Source organism: Pseudophryne corroboree, chromosome 7, assembly GCF_028390025.1.
Source record: "Pseudophryne corroboree isolate aPseCor3 chromosome 7, aPseCor3.hap2, whole genome shotgun sequence".
NCBI classification, from domain to species: Eukaryota; Metazoa; Chordata; class Amphibia; order Anura; family Myobatrachidae; genus Pseudophryne; species Pseudophryne corroboree.
The window spans coordinates 250933057-250959952 of NC_086450.1; positions in this window are offsets into that span (position 1 = coordinate 250933057).

Below are 26896 nucleotides of genomic sequence, written 5' to 3' on the forward strand. Positions count from 1 at the left end.
AGCAAATGGCCCCTGTTGCAGTAGGTCCTCCCGAAGAGGAAGAGGCCTCAGATCTTCCGGCAGAAGACCCAGTAGATCCGCGTACCAAGCCCGCCTTGGCCAGTCTGGAGCAATGCCTAAACTCTTGTTCTCCTTATGAGCTTTAGAACTCTTGGAATGAGTGGAAGTGGAGGAAACATGTATACTGACTGGAATACCCACGGAGTCACCAGGGCATCCACCGCCACGGCTTTCGGGTCCCTTGACCTGGAACAATACCTCCGAAGCTCCTTGTTGAGACGGGAGGCCATCATGTCTATTTGAGGTACCCCCCCAAAGATCTGTCACCTCCGTGAACACCTCTGGATGGAGGCCCCACTCTCCTGGATGGAGATCGTGTCTGCTGAGGAAGTCCGCTTCCCAGTTGTCTACTCCCAGAATGTAGATTGCTGACAGCGCCAACGCATGTTTTTCTGGCCAGAGGATGATTCTTGTTACCTCTGACATTGCAGCTCTGCTCTTCGTTACGCCTTGTCGGTTTATGTAGACCACCGTCGTTACATTGTCCAACTGCACTTGAATGGCTCGATCTCGCAGAAGATGAGCCGCTTGGAGAAGACCGTTGTAGATGACTCTTGGTTCCAGAATGTTTATTGGAAGACTGGATTCCAGGCTTGACCACATTCCTTGGAAGGTTTCCTCCTGAGTGACTGCGCCCCATCCCTGGAGACTTGCATCCGTTGTTATATGGATCCAGTCCTGAATCCCGAACCTGCAGCCCTCCAGAAGATGAGGCATTTGCAGCCACCAGAGGAGTGAAATCCTGGCTTTCGGTGACAGACGTATCCTCTGATGCATGTATAGGTGAGATCCTGACCACTTGTCTAGGAGATCCAGTTGTAATGACCGAGCATGAAACCTTCTGTACTGTAGAGCCTCGTAGGAGGCAACCATCTTCCCCAGAAGGCAAATGCACTGATGAACCGATACCCAGGCTGGTTTCAGGACATCCCGGACCATTGTTTGAATCACCAACGCTTTCTCTTCTGGCATAAACACCCTCTGCACTTCTGTGTTGAGGATCATCCCCAGAAAATACAATCTTCTCTTCAGCTTCAAATGTGACTTTGGAAGGTTCAGGATCCAACCGTGTTCCCTGAGCAGATGAGTCGTGAGAGCAATGTACTGCAACTACGTCTCCCTGGACGATGCCTTTATCAGCAGATCGTCCAGATATGGGATTATGTTCACCCCCTGTCTGTGGAGGAGAACCATCATCTCTGCCATCACCTTGGTGAACACCCTCGGTGCTGTGGAGAGGCCGAATGGTAGTGCCTGAAATTGATAGTGACTGTCTAACAGTGCAAATCTCAGATAAGCCTGGTGTGGCGGCCAAATCGGAATGTGGAAGTATGCATACTTGATATCCAGGGATACCATAAACTCTCCCTTCTCCAGATCTGAGTTCACTGTTCTGAGAGACTCCATTTTGAATTTGAACACCCTCAGGTAAGGTTTCAGCGATTTCAAGTTCAAAATTGGTCTGACCGAACCATCCGGTTTCGGTACCACAAAAAGGTTTGAATAATAACCCTTGTTTTGCATATGAGATGGAACTGGAATAATGATCTGTGACTTTTCCAATTTTAGGATGGCTTCCTGTAGGATAGCCCTGTCTGTCAGCAAAGCTGGCAAGCCTGATTTAAAGAATCGGTGAGGTGGGAGTTCTTGAAACTCCAGTTTGTACCCCTGGGACACAATATCCTGTAGCCAGGGATCCAGGCCGGATGACACCCAGACATGGCTGAAACATCTGAGTCTCGCACCCACCAGCCCGTCCTCAGCGGTCCAAAAGGACTGCGATGCAGCTGAAGAGAATGGTTTCTTCGTAGAAGGCGTAGAGGGAGGGAAGAAACAGTGACTTACCCGTGGTTGCCGTGGAAATCCACACTTCCAATGCTTCCCCAAATAGAGCCTAACCTGTGTAGGGTAGGTTCTCCACACTTCTCCTGGATTCCGCGTCTGCAGACCATTGGCGTAGCTAGAGTCCCCTGCGAGCTGAGACTGACATGGAAAATATCTGTGCATTCAGCGTACCCAGGTCCTTCATGGATTCCACCATGAACCCCGCAGAATCCTGTATGTTGCGTAAAAACCATTCAATGTCACTTCTATTCATTGTATCCAAATCCTCTAGTAATGTGCCTGAACACTTTACTATGGCTTTAGAAATCCATGCACAGGCAATAGTGGGCCTTAACGCCACTCCTGAAGCAGTGTATATGGATTTGAGCATAGTGTCAATCTTACAATCAGCCAGTTCTTTTAACGCGGTAGATCCAGGGACAGGTAAAACCACCTTTTTAGACAGTCTGGAGACAGATGCGTCAACTATGGGTGGGTTTTCCCATTGTTTCCTATCCTCCTCAGGAAAAAGGAAAAACAACCAGAACTCTTTTGGGGATCTGGAATGTTTTCTCCGGGTTTTCCCAGGATTTTTCAAATATAGCATTTCATTCTTTAGATGCACGGAAGGTTAGCGAGCTTTCTTATTGTCAGTGAGGTAAGACTCCTCAACCTGCTCAGGTGTCGTGTCAGTAATGTTTAACACATGTCTAATGGACTCAATCATGAGCTGCACCCCTTTTGCAAGTGATGCCGCCCCTCTCAGCACTTCCCAATCACCGTCTGCTGTATCAGAGTCGGTATCCGTGTCATCTTGCATAATCTGGGCAAGTGCACGTTTCTGTGGGAACATGCATGGGTGTTTTGCAGGAATAGGAACAGAACCTGACCAAACTGCCATACATTTCTTTAACACCTGAGTTTCAGTCTCAGTATGAGCTACCCTTGTATAGGATCTGAGAGATCATTCCCTTAATAGAGGTCAACCACTCAGGCTCATTAATAGGGATCTGAGACAAGACATTACATTCCTGTGTACATGGAATGGATTCCTCCTGAGAGGAAACATCCTCTGCAGCATATGACACAGAGTCCCTAGACATGGCTATGGGAGACAACACACACACACACACACACACACACACACACACACACACACACACACACACACACACACACAAGGAAATGTCAGACACAGTTTTCCTGCCATAGAGAGAGACAGAGATTGGAGTCAACCCACACACAGCGCTTCCTTAGGTAGATATAATACAACTACCTAGCGCTTACTGTGTACATTAATAGACTCCACAGTATTCCACATCCCCCTGGTACTGCACAGGATAGCTGGAGTTGTTTGGAGGGACAGCTCTCCCTGTCAGAATCTCTGTTCAGGATCTGCAGCAGGAAAATGGCGCTGAACGCTGCTGGGTCTGCTCTGAGGAGAAGCTCCGTCCCCTGAACATGGCGCTGCTTCCCACTCTTCACTTTTTTTATACTGGCCTGAGGATTATTGCTGGCAGCGTTACCGAGGGTCCCTGACAGACTTTTGACCAGTGTAGCCCCTCACAGCGCCGCACTATGTACCGCTTAGCCTCCGGAGCGCAGTTAGTACTGTGCTCCCACCCTGTTGCCGCTATCTTCACACTGGCTCCCCGCTTGCCAGGGGGGGGCAGTGACTCACTTGACAATGGAATCTTCTGGCTCTGTAAGGGGGTGGCGGCATGCTGCGGGAGTGAGCGGTCGCCTGGGGCGGCTAATGATCATCGCCCTCTGGAGCTAATGTCCTGTCAGCGGAGACAGTGGCTCATACCCCTCAGGGCGGACACTACTCCCCCCCTTAGACCCACGAAGCAGGGAGGCTGTTGCCAGTAGCCTCCCTGTGCCTAACTAACAATTAGAAAAATAATAAAACTAAAGAAGCTCTAGGAGCTCTCCTAGCTGTGACCGGCTCCTCCGGGTACATTTTCTAAACTGAGTCTGGTAGGAGGGGCATAGAGGGAGGAGCCATCCCACACTCTCAAACTCTTAAAGTGTCAATCTCTCCTAGTGGACCCGTCTATACCCCATGGTACTAATGTGGACCCCAGTATCCTCTAGGACGTAAGAGAAAACGAGTTTTATGGTAAGAACTTACCTTTGTTAAAACTCTTTCTACGAGGTACACTGGGCTCCACAAGGAATGGACAATGGGGTGTAGAGTAGGATCTTGATCCGAGGCACCAACAGGCTCAAAGCTTTGACTGTTCCCAGAATGCATAGCGCCGCCTCCTATATCACCCCGCCTCCCTGCACAGGATCTCAGTTTTTAGTTAACCAGTCCAATGCAGTAGCAGGAAAAGAGACGACAACGGTTAGTAGCCACAACACCGCATTCTCAACCCAAAGAAGCTAAGTGCGTCAGGGTGGGCGCCTTGTGGAGCCCAGTGTACCTCGCAGGAAGAGTTTTAACAAAGGTAAGTTCTTACCATAAAAAGCGTTTTCTGCTGCGGGGTACACAGGGCTCCACAAGGAATGGACAACAATGGGGGATGTCCTAAAGCAGTTCCTTATGGGAGGGGACGCACTGTGGCGGGCACAAGAACCCGGCGTCCAAAGGAAGCATCCTGGGAAGCGGCAGTATCGAAGGCATAGAACCTTATGAACGTGTTCACAGAGGACCACGTAGCCGCCTTGCACAATTGTTCAAGGGTCGCACCACGTTGGGCCGCCCAAGGAGGTCCAACAGACCGAGTAGAATGGGCCTTAATGTGATCAGGAGCAGAGAGACCAGCCTTCACATAAGCATGTGCAATCACCATTCTAATCCATCTGGCCAGAGTTTGCTTGTGAGCAGGCCAGCCACGTTTGTGAAACCCACACACAACAAAAAGAGAATCCAATTTCCTAATAGGAGCAGTTCTCTTCACATAGATACGGAGAGCCCGTACCACATCCAAAGACCGCTCTTTGGGAGACAGATCAGGAGAAACAAGTGCCGGAACTACAATCTCCTGATTAAGGTGTAACGAAGAAACCACCTTAGGTAGATAGCCGGGACGAGTCCTAAGAACCGCCCGGTCATGGTGAAATATCAGATATGGGGAACTACAGGACAAGGCACCCAAATCTGACACTCTTCTAGCTGAAGAAATAGCCAGCAGAAACCAGGGACGTGCAGTCAGGGGAGGCACTGCCTCCCCTGTGATTAATTATTAAAATAATAAAAAGAAGATACTTATGACACATATTCTGTGTCATAAGTATCTTCTTTATTGAATCCTAATCATTTTACTGTTTTAAAGCAGTTTGGGAGGCACTGACAGCAGGTGCCTCCCGTGGATAATGAGAACGGGACAGTGCGGGGGGCGGAGCCTAGCACTGGGCTGTAAAAGCCCATGAAAAAACTTAGGGAAAGCGGCACTGTTCCAAGTGCCTCGCTGACAGGGACACCACCCCCATGTCAGCGAGGCACCTGTGATTGGACAGCGGATCCAGGGCTGGATCCGCTGTGTCCAATCACCCACATGCGGCGCTGGAGGCGGCGGGTCCCGGCGTTAATGATAGCCGGGAGTAGCGGTGGGCAGTGTGTCTGCGGCTTCCCCCCCCTTCCCGTCCTCCGGCTCCCGCTCACCTTACCAGTGGCGGCGGCGGTCCTGCGGAGTGTGCAGCTCTCCCCCCGTCCTCCCGGCTCCCGATCATCTGACAGGCAGCAGCGGTGGCTTGTGCGGCTGTCTCCTCCGCCGGCTCCAGCAGCAGCAGCAGGTTAGTTCTGTGTCTTCTCTCTCTCTCTCTCTCTCTCTCTCTCTCTCTCTCTCTCTCTCTCTCTCTCTCTCTCTCTCTCCTTTCCCCCTCCTGTGGATCATATGCAAGTATAATGTTAATTTTTACAGGTACCCCTTTGGATTCTACTGGACAAGTGGACGTGATTGGTGTGGGATGTAGGTAAGTAATCTCTCTCATTTTTACAGGTACCTTATTGGATTCTACTGGACAAGTGGACGTGACCGGCGTGGGATGTAGTTAAGTATGTGCGAGTGTGTGTGTTTTAATAAAATTTTACTGTCACGGTGTGTGTGTTTGTGTTTTTATTTGGGTATTTTTGTTGTTGTAGAACTACAGGTACCAGCGAGCCCGTTATTTCCCCGCCTGCTGGTACTTGAGGTTCTCCAAGTACCAGCAAGCGGGGGAGGCTTGCTGGGCCTTGTAGTTCCACAACAAAAAAAATATTATTTTTTTACACACATGGCTATCAGCCCGGCACCCACCGCCCAGGGCTTCAACCCTGGCCCTTGGGTGCCTGGAGGGGGGGGGACCCCTTGATTTAAGGGGTCCCCACTCCAGGGTACCCCGGTCAGAGGTGACTAGTTGGGGGGGTAATGCCACGGCCGCAGGGACCAATATAAAAGTGTCCCCCGGCTGTGGCACTATCTCTCTGGCTAGTGGAGCCCGGTGCTGGTTTTAAAAATACGGGGGACCCCTACATCTTTTGTCCCCCGTATTTTTGGAACCAGGACCGGACTAAGAGCCCGGTGCTGGTTGTCTAAATACAGGGAACCCCTGTCCAATTTTCCCCCCAGTATTTAAACAACCAGGACTGGCTCAAAGAGCCAGAGGCTGGTTATAATTAGGAGGGGGGACCCCACGCATTTTTTTTTAACCCATTCAGACCCTTCTCCATTAAGTTAATGGAAGCCCTGGACAACAAAATTGCATTCATGTCCTCCTCCCACTCCCTTCCCAGTCCCAAACACAAATTTTATTTTTTTTTCTATAAAAATGTACACTATATCACAAGTATGATGAGCAGGCAGCGGGCATTGGCGGCATCGGACTGAGATAGAAATTATTGGCGGAGGGCTGGGTCAGTTGATGGTGGGCGAGTTTGTAAGCCATTGGCGGTGGCAGCGGGTACCGGCTCAGAGGCAGTAGCGGGCATTGGCTCGGCGGTGGTAGGGGTCATCGGCAGGATTCGGCGGACATTATGGCTGCAGTGCCTCACTAGCCACTGACCTCACCGCACGCCACTGGCAGAAACACCACCTTAAGGGAAAGCCACTTAAGGTCAGCTGAACCAAAAGGTTCAAATGGAGACTCTTTAACGCCTTCAAAACCACCGACAAGTCCCAAGGAGCCACAGGCGGGACATAGGGAGGTTGGATACGCAACACGCCCTGGGTAAAGGTATGCACATCAGGTAAGGTCGCAATTTTTCTCTGAAACCACACCAACAAGGCAGATATTTGAACCTTGAGGGAGGCCAGACGCAGGCCCTGCTGAAGAAAAGCCAACAACTTGGCTATACTAAACTTGGAAGCGTCATAATCGTTAAATGCGCACCAAACAAAGTAAGCATACCAGACCCTATAGTAAATCCGAGCCGAAGCCGGTTTCCAGGCCCGCAACATAGTTTGAATGACCGCCTCAGAAAACCCTTTAGCCCTTAAGACGGAAGCTTCAAGAGCCACGCCGTCAGAGACAGCCGGGCTAGGTCCTGGTAGACACAGGGGCCCTGAACGAGGAGGTCTGGGCGTTGTGGAAGTAAAATTGGACGCTCTGATGATAGGCCTTGCAGGTCTGAGAACCAGTGCCGTCTGGGACACGCTGGAGCTATGAGAAGCAGAATTCCTTTTTCTTGCTTGAACTTCCGAATTACCCTGGGCAGGAGTGACACCGGAGGGAACACGTACGGCAGCCGAAACCTCATCCACGAATGCTGCTTGAGGATCCCTTGTCCTTGCTCCGAAGACCGGAACCTTGTGATTGTGTCGAGACGCCATCAGGTCCACATCTGGAAGGCCCCACCTTTCCACTAGGAGTTGAAACACTTCTGGATGGAGGCCCCACTCGCTGGCATGCACGTCCTGACGACTGAGAAAGTACGCTTCCCAATTCAGGACTCCCGGAATGAATATTGCCAATATGGCCGGTAGATGGTGTTCTGCCCACTGTAGAATCCGTGAGACTTCCTTCATTGCTAGGCGGCTTCGAGTGCCGCCTTGATGATTTATGTAAGCCACTGTGGTGGCATTGTCTGACTGTACTTGAACAGGATGTTTCTGAATTAAATGCTGGGCTAGGTTCAAGGCATTGAAGACCGCCCGCAACTCCAGAATATTGATCGAGAGGAGGGACGACTCCTCCTTGGTCCACCGCCCCTAAAGGGAGTGTTGCTTCCGCACCGCACCCCAACCTCTTAGACTGGCATCTGTCGTCAACCGGACCCAGTCGGATATCCAGAACGGACGGCCCCTGCACAGTTGTTGGTCCCGGAGCCACCAGAGCAGCGACAGACGGACCTCCGGAGTCAATGAGATCATTTGAGACCTGATCCGGTGAGGCAGGCCATCCCATTTGGCTAGAATCAGCCTCTGGAGAGGGCGAGAATGAAATTGAGCGTACTCCACCATGTCGAATGCTGACACCATGAGGCCCAGCACCTGCATCGCCGAATGTATCGACACTTGCGGACAAGATAGGAAGCAACGAATCCTGTCCTGAAGTTTCAAGACTTTCTCCTGAGACAGGAACAACCGCTGGTTGTGAGTGTCCAATAGTGCTCCCAGATGCACCATGCTCTGAGCAGGGATCAGGGATGACTTCTTCCAGTTGATGAGCCACCCGTGGGCTTGCAGAAACCGGACTGTCACATCTAGATGACACAGGAGAAGTTCTGGGGAATTTGCCAGGATTAACAAGTCGTCCAAATACGGCAGTATCCTGACCCCTTGACGGCGGAGTACCACCGTCATCGCCGCCATGACTTTTGTAAAGACTCGCGGAGCCGTTGTTAAACCAAAAGGTAACGCCTGAAACTGGTAATGGCAGTTGCCAATCGCAAATCTCAGGTATTGCTGATGCGACACTGCTATAGGAACATGCAGGTAAGCATCCTGTATATCCAGGGAGACCATGGAGTCCCCAGGTTCCAAGGCCAGAACTATAGAGCGAAGGGTTTCCATCCGGAACTTGGAAACCTTCACAAACCTGTTCAATGCCTTGAGGTTGAGAATGGGCCGGGAGGACCCATTCGGTTTCGGGACTAGAAACAGCGGAGAATAGTACCCCCGGCCCCTCTGCGCAAGAGGCACCTGTACTACGACTCCTGTATCCAGGAGGGTCTGTACCACCGAATGTAGAGTGTTTGCCTTTGTCTTGTCCAACGGGACATCTGTCTGGCAAAATCGATGAGGGGGTCGGTTTTTGAAGGCTATGGCGTAACCTCGTGTGACGACTTCCCGTACCCAGGCATCTGAAGTGGTCTTCAACCATTCCTGGGTATACCCTAGAAGCCTCCAGAGGGAGGCCCGCCCCGTCATGCGGCAGGCTTATCTGTCTTGGAAGCTGGCTGACGGGCCTCCCAGGCTCATTTGGGCTTAGGCTTACCAGGTTTGGAAGTGCGTGCCTGCTTGTTGTACGCCTGACCTTTTGCTTTACCTGAAGGACGAAAGGGGCGAAAGGAGGTACCTTTAGCCTTCGACACAGAAGGAGCAGTACTTGGCAGACAGGCAGTTTTGGCAGTAGCCAAGTCAGCCACAATCTTATTTAAATCCTCCCCAAACAGAATATCTCCCTTAAAAGGGAGTACCTCCAGGGTTTTTCTAGAGTCCAGATCCACAGACCAGGATCTCAGCCACAATATCCGGTGAGCCAGGACTGATGTAGTAGAGACCTTGGCTGCCAGGATACCTGCATCAGAAGCCGCCTCTTTAATATAACGAGAAGCTGTGACAATATAAGACAAGCATTGTCTAGCATGGTCAGAGGAGATTTCAGCATCTAACTCCAAGGCCCATGCTTCAATGGCCTCTGCAGCCCAAGTAGCTGCAATAGTGGGCCTTTGTGCAGCACCCGTGAGGGTGTAAACCGCTTTCAGACAACCCTCAACACGTTTATCCGTAGGCTCTTTTAGAGACGTGACGGTGGTGACCGGTAGAGCTGAGGAAACCACCATTCTAGCCACATGTGAGTCCACTGGAGGAGGTGTTTCCCAATTCTTAGACAGCTCCGGCGTGAGGGGATAGTGAGCCAGCATCTTCTTTTGAGGCACAAACTTCGTACCCGGGTTTCCCCAGGGTTCCTGACGTATATTAATTAGGTGGTCAGAGTGAGGTAAAACTTGTTTAATCACCTTCTGACGCTTGAACCTATCTGGTTTCTTAGGAGGAATGGATGGCTCGGTATCATCCGTAATCTGTAAAATTAACTTAATAGCCTCCAAGAGATCAGGAACATCCACATGTGAACCACCCTCCCCATCAGCCGTATCTGAGTCAGAACCTGTGGGGTCCGTGTAAGTGCGGTCTTCATCCGACGAGGTCTCAGTGACAGCAGTGGATTGTGAGGAGACAAGCGCTCGCTTAGAGGACCCCTTGGACATAGGCGAGCGACGGTCAGACTTTTTAGTAGTCAGAGACTGGTTCAACTTCTTTATTTGAGCAGATAAATAGTCCGCCCACGGCGGGTTAGCTGCAGGGACCACAAACGGTTGTACCGGCATTGGGGGTCCCATAGGGGGTGTTAGTTTATGAACTAGCGTATGCAGAAGCGTGGAAAAAGCGTCCCACGGCGGGTCATTATTTGCCCCCGTTGCCACCGTCCCACTGGGGGGCAAGGAGCCCCCAGAACCAGAGCCCAAAGCTGCTATATTCTCCTCATAGGTATCTGCGGCTTCAGCAACACCGGCAGTGTGTTCAGCCCCAGAACCGTTACCCTCAGAAGCAGACATGATATAACTTGCAGTATCAGGTAACACAGTACAATTTGTCAGCAGCACGATACCTCTAGCCCAAACCCCTGTGCAGTATAGTCAGCACCAGCAGAGATAAAGGAGAGATATGGTGACTAAATCACAGAGAAAAATACGTAATACAGTATATCTTTGTGAAAATCCTATATTAGATAAAACCTGACGCACCAAGCCCACTCAGGTTAAAGAATATAGGGATAGCAGGTTGAGTGAAAGACACGAAATGGACACCACTCAGCTATCAAATGCACACACAAATAGTCACAGTTTGTACAATGCAGAGGTTATTACTAACAATAATACTGCACTGGACTAGCTTACACAGCTATATAACAATAGATATAACAGTACACAGTAAGAACTGGATGTATATCACAGGTTAATTGTACTAGGAAACCCTGACTAAATGCACTCTTTCTTAACTAACACTGACTAAAAAAGGCAGGTAGAATACTTAAGTGTCTTGTAAAGTCACAGCACTGACAACCAGGCGGCTTTACATAGGAGGAATTGCCCAAGCATTCCCAGGAACAGTGAGCTGAGGGATAATGGCGCCGCAGACACTGCCAGGGAGTGAGGGAGAGACAGATATGCAGCTCCAGGGCGGGAACATTTGCAGAAAATGGCGCCCTGGGGCTGGGGGAGGGGCTTCAGGTCCAAACTCTATCCCCCTGCTGGCAAAACCACTGGGTACTGCGGGCTCTAATAAAACGGTTTGTAGAGAAAACCTGACCTGTCCCATGCCCTGGTGATCTAGTGGGATCGCCTGTACCGCCACAGTGTCCACCGGCCCGCCTCCCACTGACTGCGCCGGATCGCGATAAAGACCGGGTCCCGCAAGCAGGACCCTCTTACCACCTCCCGAAGCGCGGCCACGCGATCCCGGTGTGCCCCAGTCGTGTGTGCCTGACAAGAAGAAAACCAGAGCCTCCAGCTGTAGTTACCCGGCAACCAGGGCTCAGGAGTGTACAGCGCCGCTGGGGAGAGCCGGGGCTGAAGCCGTGAATGTCCACTGACATGTAACACTGCTGCTGCCCTTGAAGTCTTCGCTTTTTTCCTCAGAAAAAAAGCTCTTCTTAGGGCTGCCTGGAGCAGCCCCTCTGTTAAGTGCCTGCTACTGCAGCACCAACTACAAAACTGAGATCCTGTGCAGGGAGGCGGGGTGATATAGGAGGCAGTGCTATGCATTCTGGGAACAGTCAAAGCTTTGAGCCTGTTGGTGCCTCGGATCAAGATCCTACTCTACACCCCATTGTCCATTCCTTGTGGAGCCCAGTGTACCCCGCAGCAGAAAAAAAGGTTCTCATTATCCAAATTAATTTTACAGGCTTTGCCGTGTGTGTGTGTGGTTTAGGGGTACGCTCTCCTGTGCCATCAATAGTGTGCGTGTATTACATTAGGGCAAATTCCAGCACGTCACATGTTAATTGTGCCACACACTTGTGTCGCTTAGCTTAGTCATACAGCTACCTCATTGCACTTCTTTTTCTTCTTTGTATGATGTGCTGTTTGAGGCCTAGTTTTTCTAAGTGCCATCCTGTCTGCAACTGCAGTGCCAATCCTAGATGGGCCAGGTGTTTGTGCCGCACACTTGTGTCGCTTAGCTTAGTCATACAGCTACCTCATTGTACCTCTTTTACTTCTTTGCATGATATGCTGTTTGGGGCCTAGTTTTTAAATCTGCCGTCCTGTCTGCCACTGCAGTGCCACTCCTAGATGGGCCAGGTGTTTGTGCTGCACACTTGTGTCGCTTAACTTAGTCATACAGCTACCTCGGTGCAACTGTTAGGCCTAAAAACAATGGGGGTCATTCCGAGTTGTTCACTCGTTATTTTTTTTTTGCAACGGAGCAATTAGTCGCTAATGCGCATGCGCAATGTCCGCAGTGCGACTGCGCCAAGTAAATTTGCTATGAAGTTAGGTATTTTACTCACGGCATTACGAGGTTTTTTCTTCGTTCTGGTGATCGTAATGTGATAAACAGGAAGTGGGTGTTTCTGGGCGGAAACTGGACGTTTTATGGGAGTGTGTGAAAAAACGCTACCGTTTCTGGGAAAAACGCGGGAGTGGCTGGAGAAACGGGGGAGTGTCTGGGCGAACGCTGGGTGTGTTTGTGACGTCAAAGAAATTTCTATTCGCAATTTTGAGAATCTTTCGTTCACAATTTTGATAAGCTAAGATTCACTCCCAGTAGGCGGCGGCTTAGCGTGTGCAATGCTGCTAAAATCAGCTTGCGAGCGAACAACTCGGAATGAGGGCCAATATTGTGAAGTGTGAGGTGTTCAAAATAGACTGGAAATTAGTGGAAATTAATGTTATTTAGATTAATAATACCGTAGGATCGAAATTACCCCCAAATTCTGTGATTTTAGCTGTTTTTATGTTTTTTTGTCAAAAATCATCCAGATCCTAAACCAAAACACGAAAGGGTGGTTTTGGCAAAACCAATCCAGATCCAAAACACAAGGATGGAACCAGAACAAAAACACGAAAAGTTCCCGCCGCACATCTCCACTGTTTACAATTCTGTATTTGTGTTTTATGACTTTGTGTAGTGTCGACCTACCCACTGTCGATCAATGGGTGTCGACCTAATTGCTGTCAACCTGGAGTCCAGATACCGCAGAACTCCAGCTTCATATTCAAAATGGCAAAATCTGGTGCCTGTTTTACCACCATTTTCATGCCCAAATGCTTGTTGGTCAAGGCAAATTGCAAGTGGGTGATATGTAAGTGACCATCCTGTGTGGGTTTCATGTGTCAAATCTGTTGACCAATGCTGTTTAACCCTTGCAGAACTACAGCTTCTTATTCAAAATGATGAAATCTGGTGCCTGTGCCCGCTTTGCCACCATTTTCATACCCAAATCCTTTTTTGTTTAAGGCAAAATTTAAGTAATATAAATTGGTGTAAGGGACACAATTTTTTGTTTACACAATGTTAACTTAGTGATCTATCCTTATTTAAGTGTCTTAACCCTTAATATGCCAAGCCTACCTCGTCAACATACTTTACGAAGATGGGGTCTTCAGAGGACCCCACTTTTTTTGTCTAAATTCTCAACTGTTTGATGCTGTAAACTACTAAAATAATTTTTTTGGGGTTTCTGATGGGAAACATTCTAGTAAGGGTACGACAATTAGGATAAAATATTTTGTTTATTTATTTTAAGAGTAGTTAGCCAATAAATGCCATATATTCTTCTTCATTACAGTGTGTACATTTTTACATCCGATTGGATACTGTACATTCTTGTAAAAACATTATATCACTTTACTACGGTAACAATACATCACTATTCATGTGTTGCCATCGTTACAGTCCTTAGCGCATGTCACAGTGTTGGTTGTCTTCCTTTGTTTCTCACATATAAAATGTTCTGCATTTTTGTAACGTAGTATATGTTTTTTATTATTCACATTTTTTTTTAAAGAACATTTAGGAAAATCATAGGAAAATCAGGAGTGAAATAGTTGTTATAGATATGGCAGGATCACAAAAAAATAAAATTCTGGGTTCTTCAGAAGACCCCCCTTGGTATACTTACGGTGGGTACACATTGGCCAATATATCGGCCGTCCAGGTCCGTCGGCCAGTGTGTACGGGCGATATGTCTGTGAACTCTGTCGTTCACATACATATCGTGTCTGCTTCGCAGCACAGCCGATATACTGGCGCATCGCTGTGTGTGTACGGGCGACCAGTAGGCTGCCCGTACACATGCTGCGGCAGCCGGCGGTGATTGACAACTGAACTGGGCGGGTGTGTGTACACGCCCGCCCAGTTCATGACGTCAGTCCCCGATGGATCGGGCAGTGTGTATGCACAGCACACTGCCCGATCCATCAATAGATATATCTGCAGATCAATTGATCTGCATATATATCTATCAGTGTGTACCCACCTTAAGGGTTAAAATAACATTATCTGAATAAAATGCTGGAGCCGAATAACAGGATTTTAATTACCTACCGGTAAATCCTTTTCTGGTAGTCCATAGAGGATGTTGGGGTCCACATTAGTACCATGGGGTATAGACTGGTTCACTAGGAGCCATTGGCACTTTAAGAGTTTGAGAGTGTGGGCTGGCTCCTCCCTCTATGCCCCTCCTACCAGACCCAGTCTAGAAACTGTGCTCGAGGAGACGGACATCTTCGAGAGAAGGATTTTACACAGATAGTGGCGAGATTCACACCAGCTCATACACAAGGCAAACAAAGCTAACTAGCTTGAAACATCAGCATCAGCTGAACAAGTTTACTTACCAAGTAACAAAACAGTACTTAACCTAGAACTAAGCAGTACTAAACTAAATAACCACTGAAGGATCACAAAGCGCTGGGCAGGCGCCCAGCATCCTCTACGGACTACCAGAAAAGGATTTACTGGTAGGTAATTAAAATCCTATTTTCTCTTACATCCTGGAGGATGCTGGGGTCCACATTAGTACCATGGGTATGTACCAAAGCTCCCAGAACAGGGGGGAGAACGCGGAGGCTCCTGCAGGACCAATTGACCAAACTTATGGTCCTCAGAGGCCAAAGTATCGAACTTGTAGAACTTTGCGAACGTGTTCGACCTACAACCAAGTAGCTGCTCGGCAGAGTTGTAATGCCGAGACACCCCCCGGGCAGACGCCCAGGAAGAACCCACCTTACGAGTAGAGTGGGCCTTAACAGACGTAGGACACGGCAAGCCTGATGTAGAATACGCATGCTGGATAGTGAACCTAATCCAGCGAGAGATCGTCTGCTTAGAAGCAGGACACCCAATTTTCTTGGGATAATACAGGACAGAGAGTCCAATTTACTGTGACGAGCAGTCCTCCACACATAGATCTTTAGAGCCCTTACAACTTCTAAGGACTTTGATGACATTGAGGAGTCAGTCGCAACTGGCAACACAATAGGCTGGTTGATATGAAATGCCGACACAACCTTCGGAAGAAACTGCTGACGTGTCTGAAACTCGGCTCTATCTTCATGGAAGATCAAGTATAGGCTTTTACATGACAAAGCCCCCAACTCTGACACACGTCTAGCAGAAGCTAAGGCCAACAATGTGACAGCTTTCCATGTGAGAAACTTGACCACAACCTCCTGTAGAGGTTCAAACCAGTCCAACTGGAGGAGCTGCAACACCACATTAAGATCCCAGGGCACCGTAGGCGGTACAAAGGGAGGTTTGATGTGCAGATCTCCCTTCAAAAAAGTCTGAATTTCAGAGAGGGCAGCCAACTGTTTCTGGAAGAAAATGGATAGGGACGAAATTTGGACCTTTATGGATCCTAACCTCAGACCCATATCCACACCTGCTTGCAGGAAGAGGAGAAAACGTTCCAGTTGAATCTCCACCATAGGAAACTTCTTGGACTCGCACCAAGATACATATTTTTTCCAAATACGATGGTAATGTTTTGACGTTACTCCTTTCGTAGCCTGTATCAGGGTAGGAATAACCTTGTTTGGAATGCCCTTCCGAGCTAGTATATGGCGTTAAACCTCCATGCTGTCAAACATAGCCGTGGGAAGTCTTGATAGGCGAACGGCCCCTGCTGCAGCAGATCCTCCCAAAGAGGAAGAGGCCTCGGCTCTTCTAGCAGTAAATCCAGAAGATCCGCGTACCAAGCCCGTGTCACAACTGAGGGTTTAGACTGACTGGAGGAAGCCTCAGTTGTAGGGGCTGAGATGAAATTAAACCTGGGAGGTTTAATCAGACCCCTGGACATGTAAGTGCAGAATAATTACCCGAAGGTGTGACCATGACAACCAAGTTAAAATTCAAAATAAAAGTTTATTAACAGACTCCGTGATACAACAAGCAGCATTCAAGGTTAGCAGTTGACAGTGGCAAATAACACGGTTCCTGGAACACGTAACCGTAGAAGGTATTGCAGAGCACTGGTAGGTTAGAACAGATGTTAAAAGTCCTTTGATAGAAACCCTTACCAGGCCTGGTTGTAGTAGTGGAGATAGCCGAGGAACATGCCAGTAGTTGTAACAGGTGAATCTGGTAATTTGAGTAAGCTGCTGTATCAGCTGGATGGAACCAGCCAGGTGGTAAAACACGGAGTGGATGCTGAATAGAATCAGCCAGGTACTTAAAATCACGGAGTGGGTGCTGGATGGAACCAGCCAGGTGATGAAATAAAGAGTGGATGATGTGAGATGCTAGTGAGCGTAGAAACAGAATAGCTGATAGATGATTACCGGTGGTAGTGGATACTGCTGGCAGATAGGATCCGCTGGATCAGCACCGGTGTTTTGTAGAAGCTGGAATCTGTTTGAAAGCTGGCTGCTGGAAGCAGATAGTAGATAGCTGGAAACTGGACAGCCACAGAGGACTGTAAAGTCAGGCTGCACCGCAGGATGGAAAGCAGGTGCGGGTCTCTTTGTGGATGCTGGAGACAGGAACTGGAACCTGGAGAAACAAACCACAGGAGAGAGAGACTGGAACAAGGTATGACATTCAAAGCACTGACATCTATCTAGCCTAGACACAGGATACTTATACCTGCTGCTATGCAGGCATTGGCTAGGCAATTATGCAGATTCCAGAGATGGTGGATTGGAGGAATTGGAGCATGTGATCAAATCCAACATGGCTGTGCCCATGCTGGAACCTGGAGGGAAAACTGGTTTGAAATGAAATGTGTAAACATAGTGATAATGGCGGCGCCAGCCGCGGAGGACAGGAGACGCCAGATGACAGCTATTTGCTGAGACACATGGAGGACAGCGGAGGCCGCGGAGGACAGGAGACGCCATGTTGGATTCAAACATGGCGCCGTTGCGATAGTGTCTCAGAACGACAGGAGGGATGCCCAGAGGGTTGACACAGATGAGATCCGGACTTGGAACGCTGGGCCAGTCTCAGAAGACACCTGAACGGCAGGTAATGGCGTCCAGATACCCGGATCGTGACAGCACCCCCCCCTTTAGGAGTGGCCCCAGGACACTTCTTAGGCTTTAAAGGAAACTTTGAGTGGAAATTTCGGACCAAGGCAGGAGCATGGACGTCTGAGGCATTGGTCCAAGAGCGTTCTTCAGGACCATAGCCCTTCCAGTCAATGAGGTACTGTAACTGACCGTAACGGAAACGTGAGTCCAAAATCTTGGCCACCTCGTACTCGACTCCCCGTTGAGTCTGAACTTTGGGAGCTGGAGGAAGTGCGGAATGAAACCGATTCAGGATCAGCGGTTTCAACAAAGAAACATGAAATATCCTGGGTATTTTTAAGAAGGGTGGTAACTGTAATCTGTAGGCAACAGGATTGATGACTTGTTCAATCTGGAAGGGACCGATGTAGCGAGGTGCAAATTTCATGCTGGGAACTCTCAACCTCAAATTCTTCGTGGACAACCACACACGATCACCCACCTTGAGAGCAGGAAACGCTCTATGCTTCCTATCGGCAAACTTCTTATACCTGAATGAGGCTTTAAGCAGGGCTGCGCGGACGTTCTTCCAGTTATTTGAAAACTGATGCAAGGTGACATCCACTGCTGGAACAGAAGTTGCGGGAAGCGGTTGGAATTCTGGGACTTTAGGGTGGAATCCATAATTGATGAAGAATGGTGTCGAAGAAGATGAGGAATGGTATTGATTGTTGTGGCTGAACTCGGCCCAAGGAAGGAGTTGAACCCAGTCATCTTGAGAGGAAGACACATATATACGGAGGAAGGCCTCCAAGTCCTGATTCACCCTCTCGGTTTGACCATTGGTCTGAGGATGGTAAGCTGTGGAAAACTTTAACTTGACTTGGAGGGCTTGACACAAACTTTGCCAAAATTTGGCTACAAATTGTACTCCACGATCCGAGATGATCTCTTCAGGAAGACCGTGAAGTCGGAAGATCTCTTGTATAAACACTTGAGCCAACTTGGAAGCTGACGGAAGACCGGTGAGAGGGATGAAATGTGCCATCTTGGTGAACCGGTCAACTACCACCCAGATGGTATTAAACTTGTTGCACATAGGTAGATCAGTAACAAAGTCCATCGACAAATGGGTCCATGGTCGACGGGGAACAGATAATGGAACCAGTTGCCCCGCAGGTGACTGGCGGGAGACTTTGTGTTGGACACACTTTGGGCAGGAGGCAATAAATTCCATAACGTCCTTCTTCAGAGTTGGCCACCAGTAGGACCTAGAGATAAACTCCAGGGTTTTCTGAATGCCTGTATGTCCAGCAAAACGGGAAGCGTGGGCCAATGCATGAGCTTCTTCCTTAGAACTGGCTTAACAAAACTTTTCCCTGGCGGGGGCGTAGAGTCCATCCCTACCGTGGAGAATGCCAACGGATTTATAATAGGATGCTTGTCTGCAGACTCTGACTCATTTTCTTGCTCCCATGAGCGGGAATGGGCATCGGCCTTACGATTCTGAGAACCCGGACAGAACTGGAGTTTAAAGTCAAACCTAGAGAAGAAAAGTGCCCATCTGGCCTGACGAGGGTTCAGACATTGTGCGCCTTTGAGATATAAAAGATTTTTGTGGTCGGTAAGTATGGTGATTGAATGAGAAGCTCCCTCCAACAGGTATCTCCACTCCTCCAGAGCGAGCTTGATGGCTATCAACTCCTGATCGCCAATGGCATAGTTGCGCTCAGCTGGGGAGAACTTCCGGGAGAAGAAACTGCAAGGATGTAGATGACCATCTTTAGCCCTCTGGGATAACACCGCTCCTACTCCAATGGAGGAGGCATCCACCTCTAAGATGAAAGGAGAGTCGGTGTCGGGCTGTTTCAGAACTGGTGCAGAGATGAACCGTTGCTTCAGAAGGTGAAAAGCCTGCGTAGCTTCTTCGGACCACTTGGACGGATTAGCACCTTTCTTGGTTAATGCAGTGATAGGCGCCACAATGGTGGAAAAGTCTCGTATAAACTTTCTATAATAATTGGCGAACCCCAAGAACCTCTGGACCCCTTTGAGGGTTAAGGGTATAGGCCATTTCTGGATTGCTTGGAGTTTCTCAGGATCCATCTCTAGTCCGGAACCGGACACAATGTAACCTAGAAACGGAATGGTTTTAACTTCAAACACACACTTCTCCAATTTACAATAGAGGTGATTGACACGGAGACGGGAAAGAACCTCCTTTACCCAGAAACGATGATCTTCTAGATTATTAGCAAAGATGAGGATGTCATCTAGATAAACCACGACATGGCGGTATAAGATGTCCCTGAAGATCTCCTTCACGAAGTGCTGGAAGACTCCTGGAGCGTTGCTCAATCCGAAGGGCATGACGAGTTACTCATAATGTCCGTCACGGGTGTTAAAGGCGGTCTTCCACTCGTCACCCTCACGGATCCGGATGAGATTGTAGGCACCCCTCAAGTCCAGCTTTGTGAAAATGGTTGCACCACTAACTCTATCGAAGAGCTCTGTAATCAGGGGTAAAGGGTATCGGTTCTTGACGGTAATGTCGTTCAGACCTCTGTAATCGATGCACGGACGCAGACCACCGTCTTTCTTCTTAACCAAGAAGAAGCCTGCGCCGGCTGGAGAAGAAGATGGTCGGATGAAACCCTTCGCCAGGTTCTCTTTGATGTACTCTTCCATGGAGTGTGTCTCAGGCAGAGACAACGGATAAGTTCGGCCTCGCTGTGGAACCTTCCCTGGAATGAGGTCGATTGGGCAGTCCCATTCTCTATGAGGAGGAAGGAGATCAGCAGAGGCTTCACTGAACACGTCCGTGAAGTCTTGATATGGAGGAGGTGGACCATCAGATGACCTGGGGAAGGAAGAACAAACAGGAAGAACTTTGGCTAAACAAGTCTCAGCACAGGACGGACCCCATGCCAGTATTTGCGTAGTCGTCCAGTCAATCGATGGGTTGTGGAGACGGAGCCATGGAAGGCCTAAAACCACTGGATGTGTGGCTCTTGGAATCACTAGAAAAGAAATATACTCAGAATGAAGAACTCCCACTCTCAGACGAACTGGAAGAGTCCTTAAGGAAATGACTGCGTCAAAAATCTTGCTGCCATCCACGGCAGTCAAAGAGATGGACGAGGACAGTCTCTCGGTGGGTAGGGACCACCGTTTAACATAAGCTTCGGTTATGAAATTCCCAGCTGCTCTGGAATCAAGGAGGGCAATGACGTTCCTGTAACGTTGAGCAATTTGGAGCGACACTGGGAGGTTACAATCATGAGGAGATGGAGAGGAGATCATTACTCCTAGCCGGCCCTCTCCTTGGCGAGCTAGGATCTGGAGTTTCCCGGACGTTTGGGACAGGCATTGATAGTGTGCGACGGAGCTGCACAGTAGAGACAGAGAGACTCAGAGAGACGTCTTCGGCGCTCAGTGGGAGATAGACGGGAACGACCAATTTGCATAAGCTCATCCTTGGATGGAGATGGTTGACAAGGAGGAGGAGCAGAAGATTTAGGAACGGATGATCTTCCTCGCTCGGTTGCTCTCTCTCTGAACCATAGATCAACCTTCGTGCATAGTGAAATTAGCTCATCCAACTTAGAAGGCAAGTCTCTGGTAGCTAACTCATCTTTAATGCGTTCTGACAAGCCATGCCAGAATGCAGCATACAGGGCCTCGTCGTTCCAGGCTAGTTCAGATGCCAGGATTTTGAACTGTATAAGATACTGTCCCACAGTACGTGTTCCCTGGCGTAGACGGAGAATCTCAGATGAAGCAGATGATACCCGGCCTGGCTCGTCGAAGATGCGCCTGAATGATGCCACAAAGTCAGTATAGGAGGACAGCAGGGGATCAGACTTCTCCCATAACGGTGATGCCCAATCAAGGGCTGAGCCACTGAGGAGAGAAATAATATAAGCAACTTTGGTACGGTCACTGGGGAAGTTGCCAGGTTGAAGCTCAAAATGGATTTCGCATTGGTTGAGAAATCCCCTGCAGAACCTTGGAGATCCGTCAAATTTTGCTGGCGTTGGAAGATGAAGACGTGGTATGGAAATGGGTAAGGTGGGCGGGGTTACAGCTGGAGTCACTGTGGTGGACGAAGCAGACGTACCAGGTCCACGGAGGGTCGTCTGAATCCCATCCAGCCGAGTAGAGAGATCCTGGAGACAGCGGATGATGTGACCTTGTGCAGCCTCCTGATGTTCGAGTCTGGCTGCCAGTTCTTGCATAGGTCTAGCCGCTTGATCCTGGTCTCCGGCTGGATTCATATGGTCAGTGCTTACTGTCACAACTGAGGGTTTAGACTGACGGGAGGAAGCCTCAGTTGTAGGGGCTGAGATGAAATTAAACCTGGGAGGTTTAATTAGACCCCTGGACATGTAAGTGCAGAATAATTACCCGAATGTGTGACCATGACAACCAAGTTAAAATTCAAAATAAAAGTTTATTAACAGACTCCGTGATACAACAAGCAGCATTCAAGGTTAGCAGTTGACAGTGGCAAATAACACAGTTCCTGGAACACGTAACCGTAGAAGGTATTGCAGAGCACTGGTAGGTTAGAACAGATGTTAAAAGTCCTTTGATTGAAATCCTTACCAGGCCTGGTTGTAGTAGTGGAGATAGCCGAGGAACATGCCAGTAGTTGTAACAGGTGAATCTGGTAATTTGAGTAAGCTGCTGTATCAGCTGGATGGAACCAGCCAGGTGGTAAAACACGGAGTGGATGCTGAATAGAATCAGCCAGGTACTTAAAGTCACGGAGTGGGTGCTGGATGGAACCAGCCAGGTGATGAAATAAAGAGTGGATGATGTGAGATGCTAGTGAGCGTAGAAACAGAATAGCTGATAGATGATTACCGGTGGTAGTGGATACTGCTGGCAGATAGGATCCGCTGGATCAGCACCGGTGTTTTGTAGAAGCTGGAATCTGTTTGAAAGCTGGCTGCTGGAAGCAGATAGTAGATAGCTGGAAACTGGACAGCCACAGAGGACTGTAAAGTCAGGCTGCACCGCAGGATGGAAAGCAGGTGCGGGTCTCTTTGTGGATGCTGGAGACAGGAACTGGAACCTGGAGAAACAAGCCACAGGAGAGAGAGACTGGAACAAGGTATGACATTCAAAGCACTGACATCTATCTGGCCTAGACACAGGATACTTATACCTGCTGCTATGCAGGCATTGGCTAGGCAATTATGCAGATTCCAGAGATGGTGGATTGGAGGAATTGGAGCATGTGATCAAATCCAACATGGCTGCGCCCATGCTGGAACCTGGAGGGAAAACTGGTTTGAAATGAAATGTGTAAACATAGTGATAATGGCGGCGCCAGCCGCGGAGGACAGGAGGCGCCAGATGACAGCTATTTGCTGAGACACATGGAGGACAGCGGAGGCCGCGGAAGACGGGAGACGCCATGTTGGATTCAAACATGGCGCCGCTGCGATAGTGTCTCAGAACGACAGGAGGGATGCCCAGAGGGTTGACACAGATGAGATCCGGACTTGGAACGCTGGGCCAGTCTCAGAAGACACCTGAACGGCAGGTAATCGCGTCCAGATACCCGGATCGTGACAGCACCCCCCCCTTTAGGAGTTGCCCCAGGACACTTCTTAGGCTTTAAAGGAAACTTTGAGTGGAAATTTCGGACCAAGGCAGGAGCATGGACGTCTGAGGCATTGGTCCAAGAGCGTTCTTCAGGACCATAGCCCTTCCAGTCAATGAGGTACTGTAACTGACCGTAACGGAAACGTGAGTCCAAAATCTTGGCCACCTCGTACTCTACTCCCCGTTGAGTCTGAACTTTGGGAGCTGGAGGAAGTGCGGAATGAAACCGATTCAGGATCAGCGGTTTCAACAAAGAAACATGAAATATCCTGAGTATTTTTAAGAAGGGTGGTAACTGTAATCTGTAGGCAACAGGATTGATGACTTGTTCAATCTGGAAGGGACCGATGTAGCGAGGTGCAAATTTCATGCTGGGAACTCTCAACCTCAAATTCTTCGTGGACAACCACACACGATCACCCACCTTGAGAGCAGGAACCGCTCTACGCTTCCTATCGGCAAACTTCTTATACCTGAATGAGGCTTTAAGCAGGGCTGCGCGGACGTTCTTCCAGTTATTTGAAAACTGACGCAAGGTGACATCCACTGCTGGAACAGAAGTTGCGGGAAGCGGTTGGAATTCTGGGACTTTAGGGTGGAATCCATAATTGATGAAGAATGGTGTCGAAGAAGATGAGGAATGGTATTGATTGTTGTGGCTGAACTCGGCCCAAGGAAGGAGTTGAACCCAGTCATCTTGAGAGGAAGACACATATATACGGAGGAAGGCCTCCAAGTCCTGATTCACCCTCTCGGTTTGACCATTGGTCTGAGGATGGTAAGCCGTGGAAAACTTTAGCTTGACTTGGAGGACTTGACATAAACTTCGCCAGAATTTGGCTGTGAATTGAACTCCTCGATATGAGATAATTTCTTCAGGAAGACCGTGGAGTCGGAAGATCTCTTGTATGAATACTTGAGCCAACTTGGAAGCTGACGGAAGACCGGTGAGAGGAATGAAGTGTGCCATCTTGGTGAACCGGTCAACTACCACCCAGATGGTATTGAACTTGTTGCACATGGGTAAATCTGTAATAAAATCCATCGACAAATGGGTCCAAGGTCGACGGGGAACAGATAGTGGAACCAGTTGCCCCGCAGGCGACTGGCGGGATACCTTATGTTGAGCACACTTTGGGCAAGATGCAATAAACTCCAAGACGTCCTTTTTCAGAGTTGGCCACCAATAGGACCTAGAGATAAACTCCAGGGTTTTTTGGATACCTGTATGTCCGGCAAAACGGGAAGCATGGGCCCAATGCACGAGCTTCTTCCTTAGCATCGGTTTCACAAAACTTTTCCCTGATGGGGGCGTAGAGTCCATCCCTACCGTGGAGAATGCCAACGGATTTATAATAGGATGCTTGTCTGCAGACTCTGACTCATTTTCTTGCTCCCATGAGCGGGAAAGGGCATCGGCCTTACGATTCTGAGAACCCGGACAGAACTGGAGTTTAAAGTCAAACCTAGAGAAGAAAAGTGCCCATCTGGCCTGACGAGGGTTCAGACATTGTGCGCCTTTGAGATATAAAAGATTTTTGTGGTCGGTAAGTATGGTGATTGAATGAGAAGCTCCCTCCAACAGGTATCTCCACTCCTCCAGAGCGAGCTTGATGGCTAGCAACTCCTGATCGCCAATGGCATAGTTGCGCTCAGCTGGGGAGAACTTCCGGGAGAAGAAACTGCAAGGATGTAGATGACCATCTTTAGCCCTCTGGGATAACACCGCTCCTACTCCAATGGAGGAGGCATCCACCTCTAAGATGAAAGGAGAGTCGGTGTCGGGCTGTTTCAGAACTGCAGAGATGAACCGTTGCTTCAGAAGGTGAAAAGCCTGCGTAGCTTCTTCGGACCACTTGGACGGATTAGCACCTTTCTTGGTTAATGCAGTGATAGGCGCCACAATGGTGGAAAAGTCTCGTATAAACTTTCTATAATAATTGGCGAACCCCAAGAACCTCTGGACCCCTTTGAGGGTTAAGGGTATAGGCCATTTCTGGATTGCTTGGAGTTTCTCAGGATCCATCTCTAGTCCGGAACCGGACACAATGTAACCTAGAAACGGAATGGTTTTAACTTCAAACACACACTTCTCCAATTTACAATAGAGGTGATTGACACGGAGACGGGAAAGAACCTCCTTTACCCAGAAACGATGATCTTCTAGATTATTAGCAAAGATGAGGACGTCATCTAGATAAACCACGACATGGCGGTATAAGATGTCCCTGAAGATCTCCTTCACGAAGTGCTGGAAGACTGCTGGAGCGTTGCTCAATCCGAAGGGCATGACGAGGTACTCATAATGTCCGTCACGGGTGTTAAAGGCGGTCTTCCACTCGTCACCCTCACGGATCCGGATGAGATTGTAGGCACCCCTCAAGTCCAGCTTTGTGAAAATGGTTGCACCACTAACTCTATCAAAGAGCTCTGTAATCAGGGATAAAGGGTATCGGTTCTTGACGGTAATGTCGTTCAGACCTCTGTAATCGATGCACGGACGCAGACCACCGTCTTTCTTCTTAACGAAGAAGAAGCCTGCGCCGGCTGGAGAAGAAGATGGTCGGATGAAACCCTTCGCCAGGTTCTCTTTGATGTACTCTTCCATGGAGTGTGTCTCAGGCAGAGACAACGGATAAGTTCGGCATCGCGGTGGAACCTTCCCTGGAATGAGGTCGATTGGGCAGTCCCATTCTCTATGAGGAGGAAGGAGATCAGCAGAGGCTTTACTGAACACGTCCGTGAAGTCTTGATATGGAGGAGGTGGACCATCAGATGACCTGGGGAAGGAAGAACAAACAGGAAGAACTTTGGCTAAACAAGTCTCAGCACAGGACGGACCCCATGCCAGTATTTGCGTAGTCGTCCAGTCAATCGATGGGTTGTGGAGACGGAGCCATGGAAGGCCTAAAACCACTGGATGTGTGGCTCTTGGAATCACTAGAAAAGAAATATACTCAGAATGAAGAACTCCCACTCTCAGACGAACTGGAAGAGTCCTTAAGGAAATGACTGCGTCAAAAATCTTGCTGCCATCCACGGCAGTCAAAGAGATGGACGAGGACAGTCTCTCGGTGGGTAGGGACCACCGTTTAACATAAGCTTCGGTTATGAAATTCCCAGCTGCTCCGGATCAAGGAGGGCAATGACGTTCCTGTAACGTTGAGCAATTTGGAGCGACACTGGGAGGTTACAATCATGAGGAGATGGAGAGGAGATCATTACTCCTAGCCGGCCCTCTCCTTGGCGAGCTAGGATCTGGAGTTTCCCGGACGTTTGGGACAGGCATTGATAGTGTGCGACGGAGCTGCACAGTAGAGACAGAGTGTCACGATTCGGGTATCTGGACGCCATTTTTTACCCATCAGATGTCTCCTAAGGCTGGCTCAGCGCTCCAGGACCGGATCCCATCTGTTATCCTGATGTTTACATTCCTGTATCCTCTCCTGTCACTCTGAGACGCCGTCACAGTAAACGCCATATTACACCTGGCATGGCGTCTCCCGCGGCCTCCGCCGCCGTCCCTGAGCTTCTGCATGCAGAGTGTCTGAGTGGCGATTACATCAGCCGCGGCCTCCGCTGTGTCCGCGTGGTTGGATGTGCACCTGTCAGCTTGGCGCCTCCTGTCTCCGGTGGCCGGCGCCGCCATTACTGTTTTCATTACCACATGGATTACAAACCAAACTTCCCTCCAAGTGTCTGCATGGGCGCAGCCATCTTGGATTCTGTCAGCTGATCATTTCCACCAATCTGTTCTCAGTATTGATAATCTGCATAATTGCCTAGCCAATC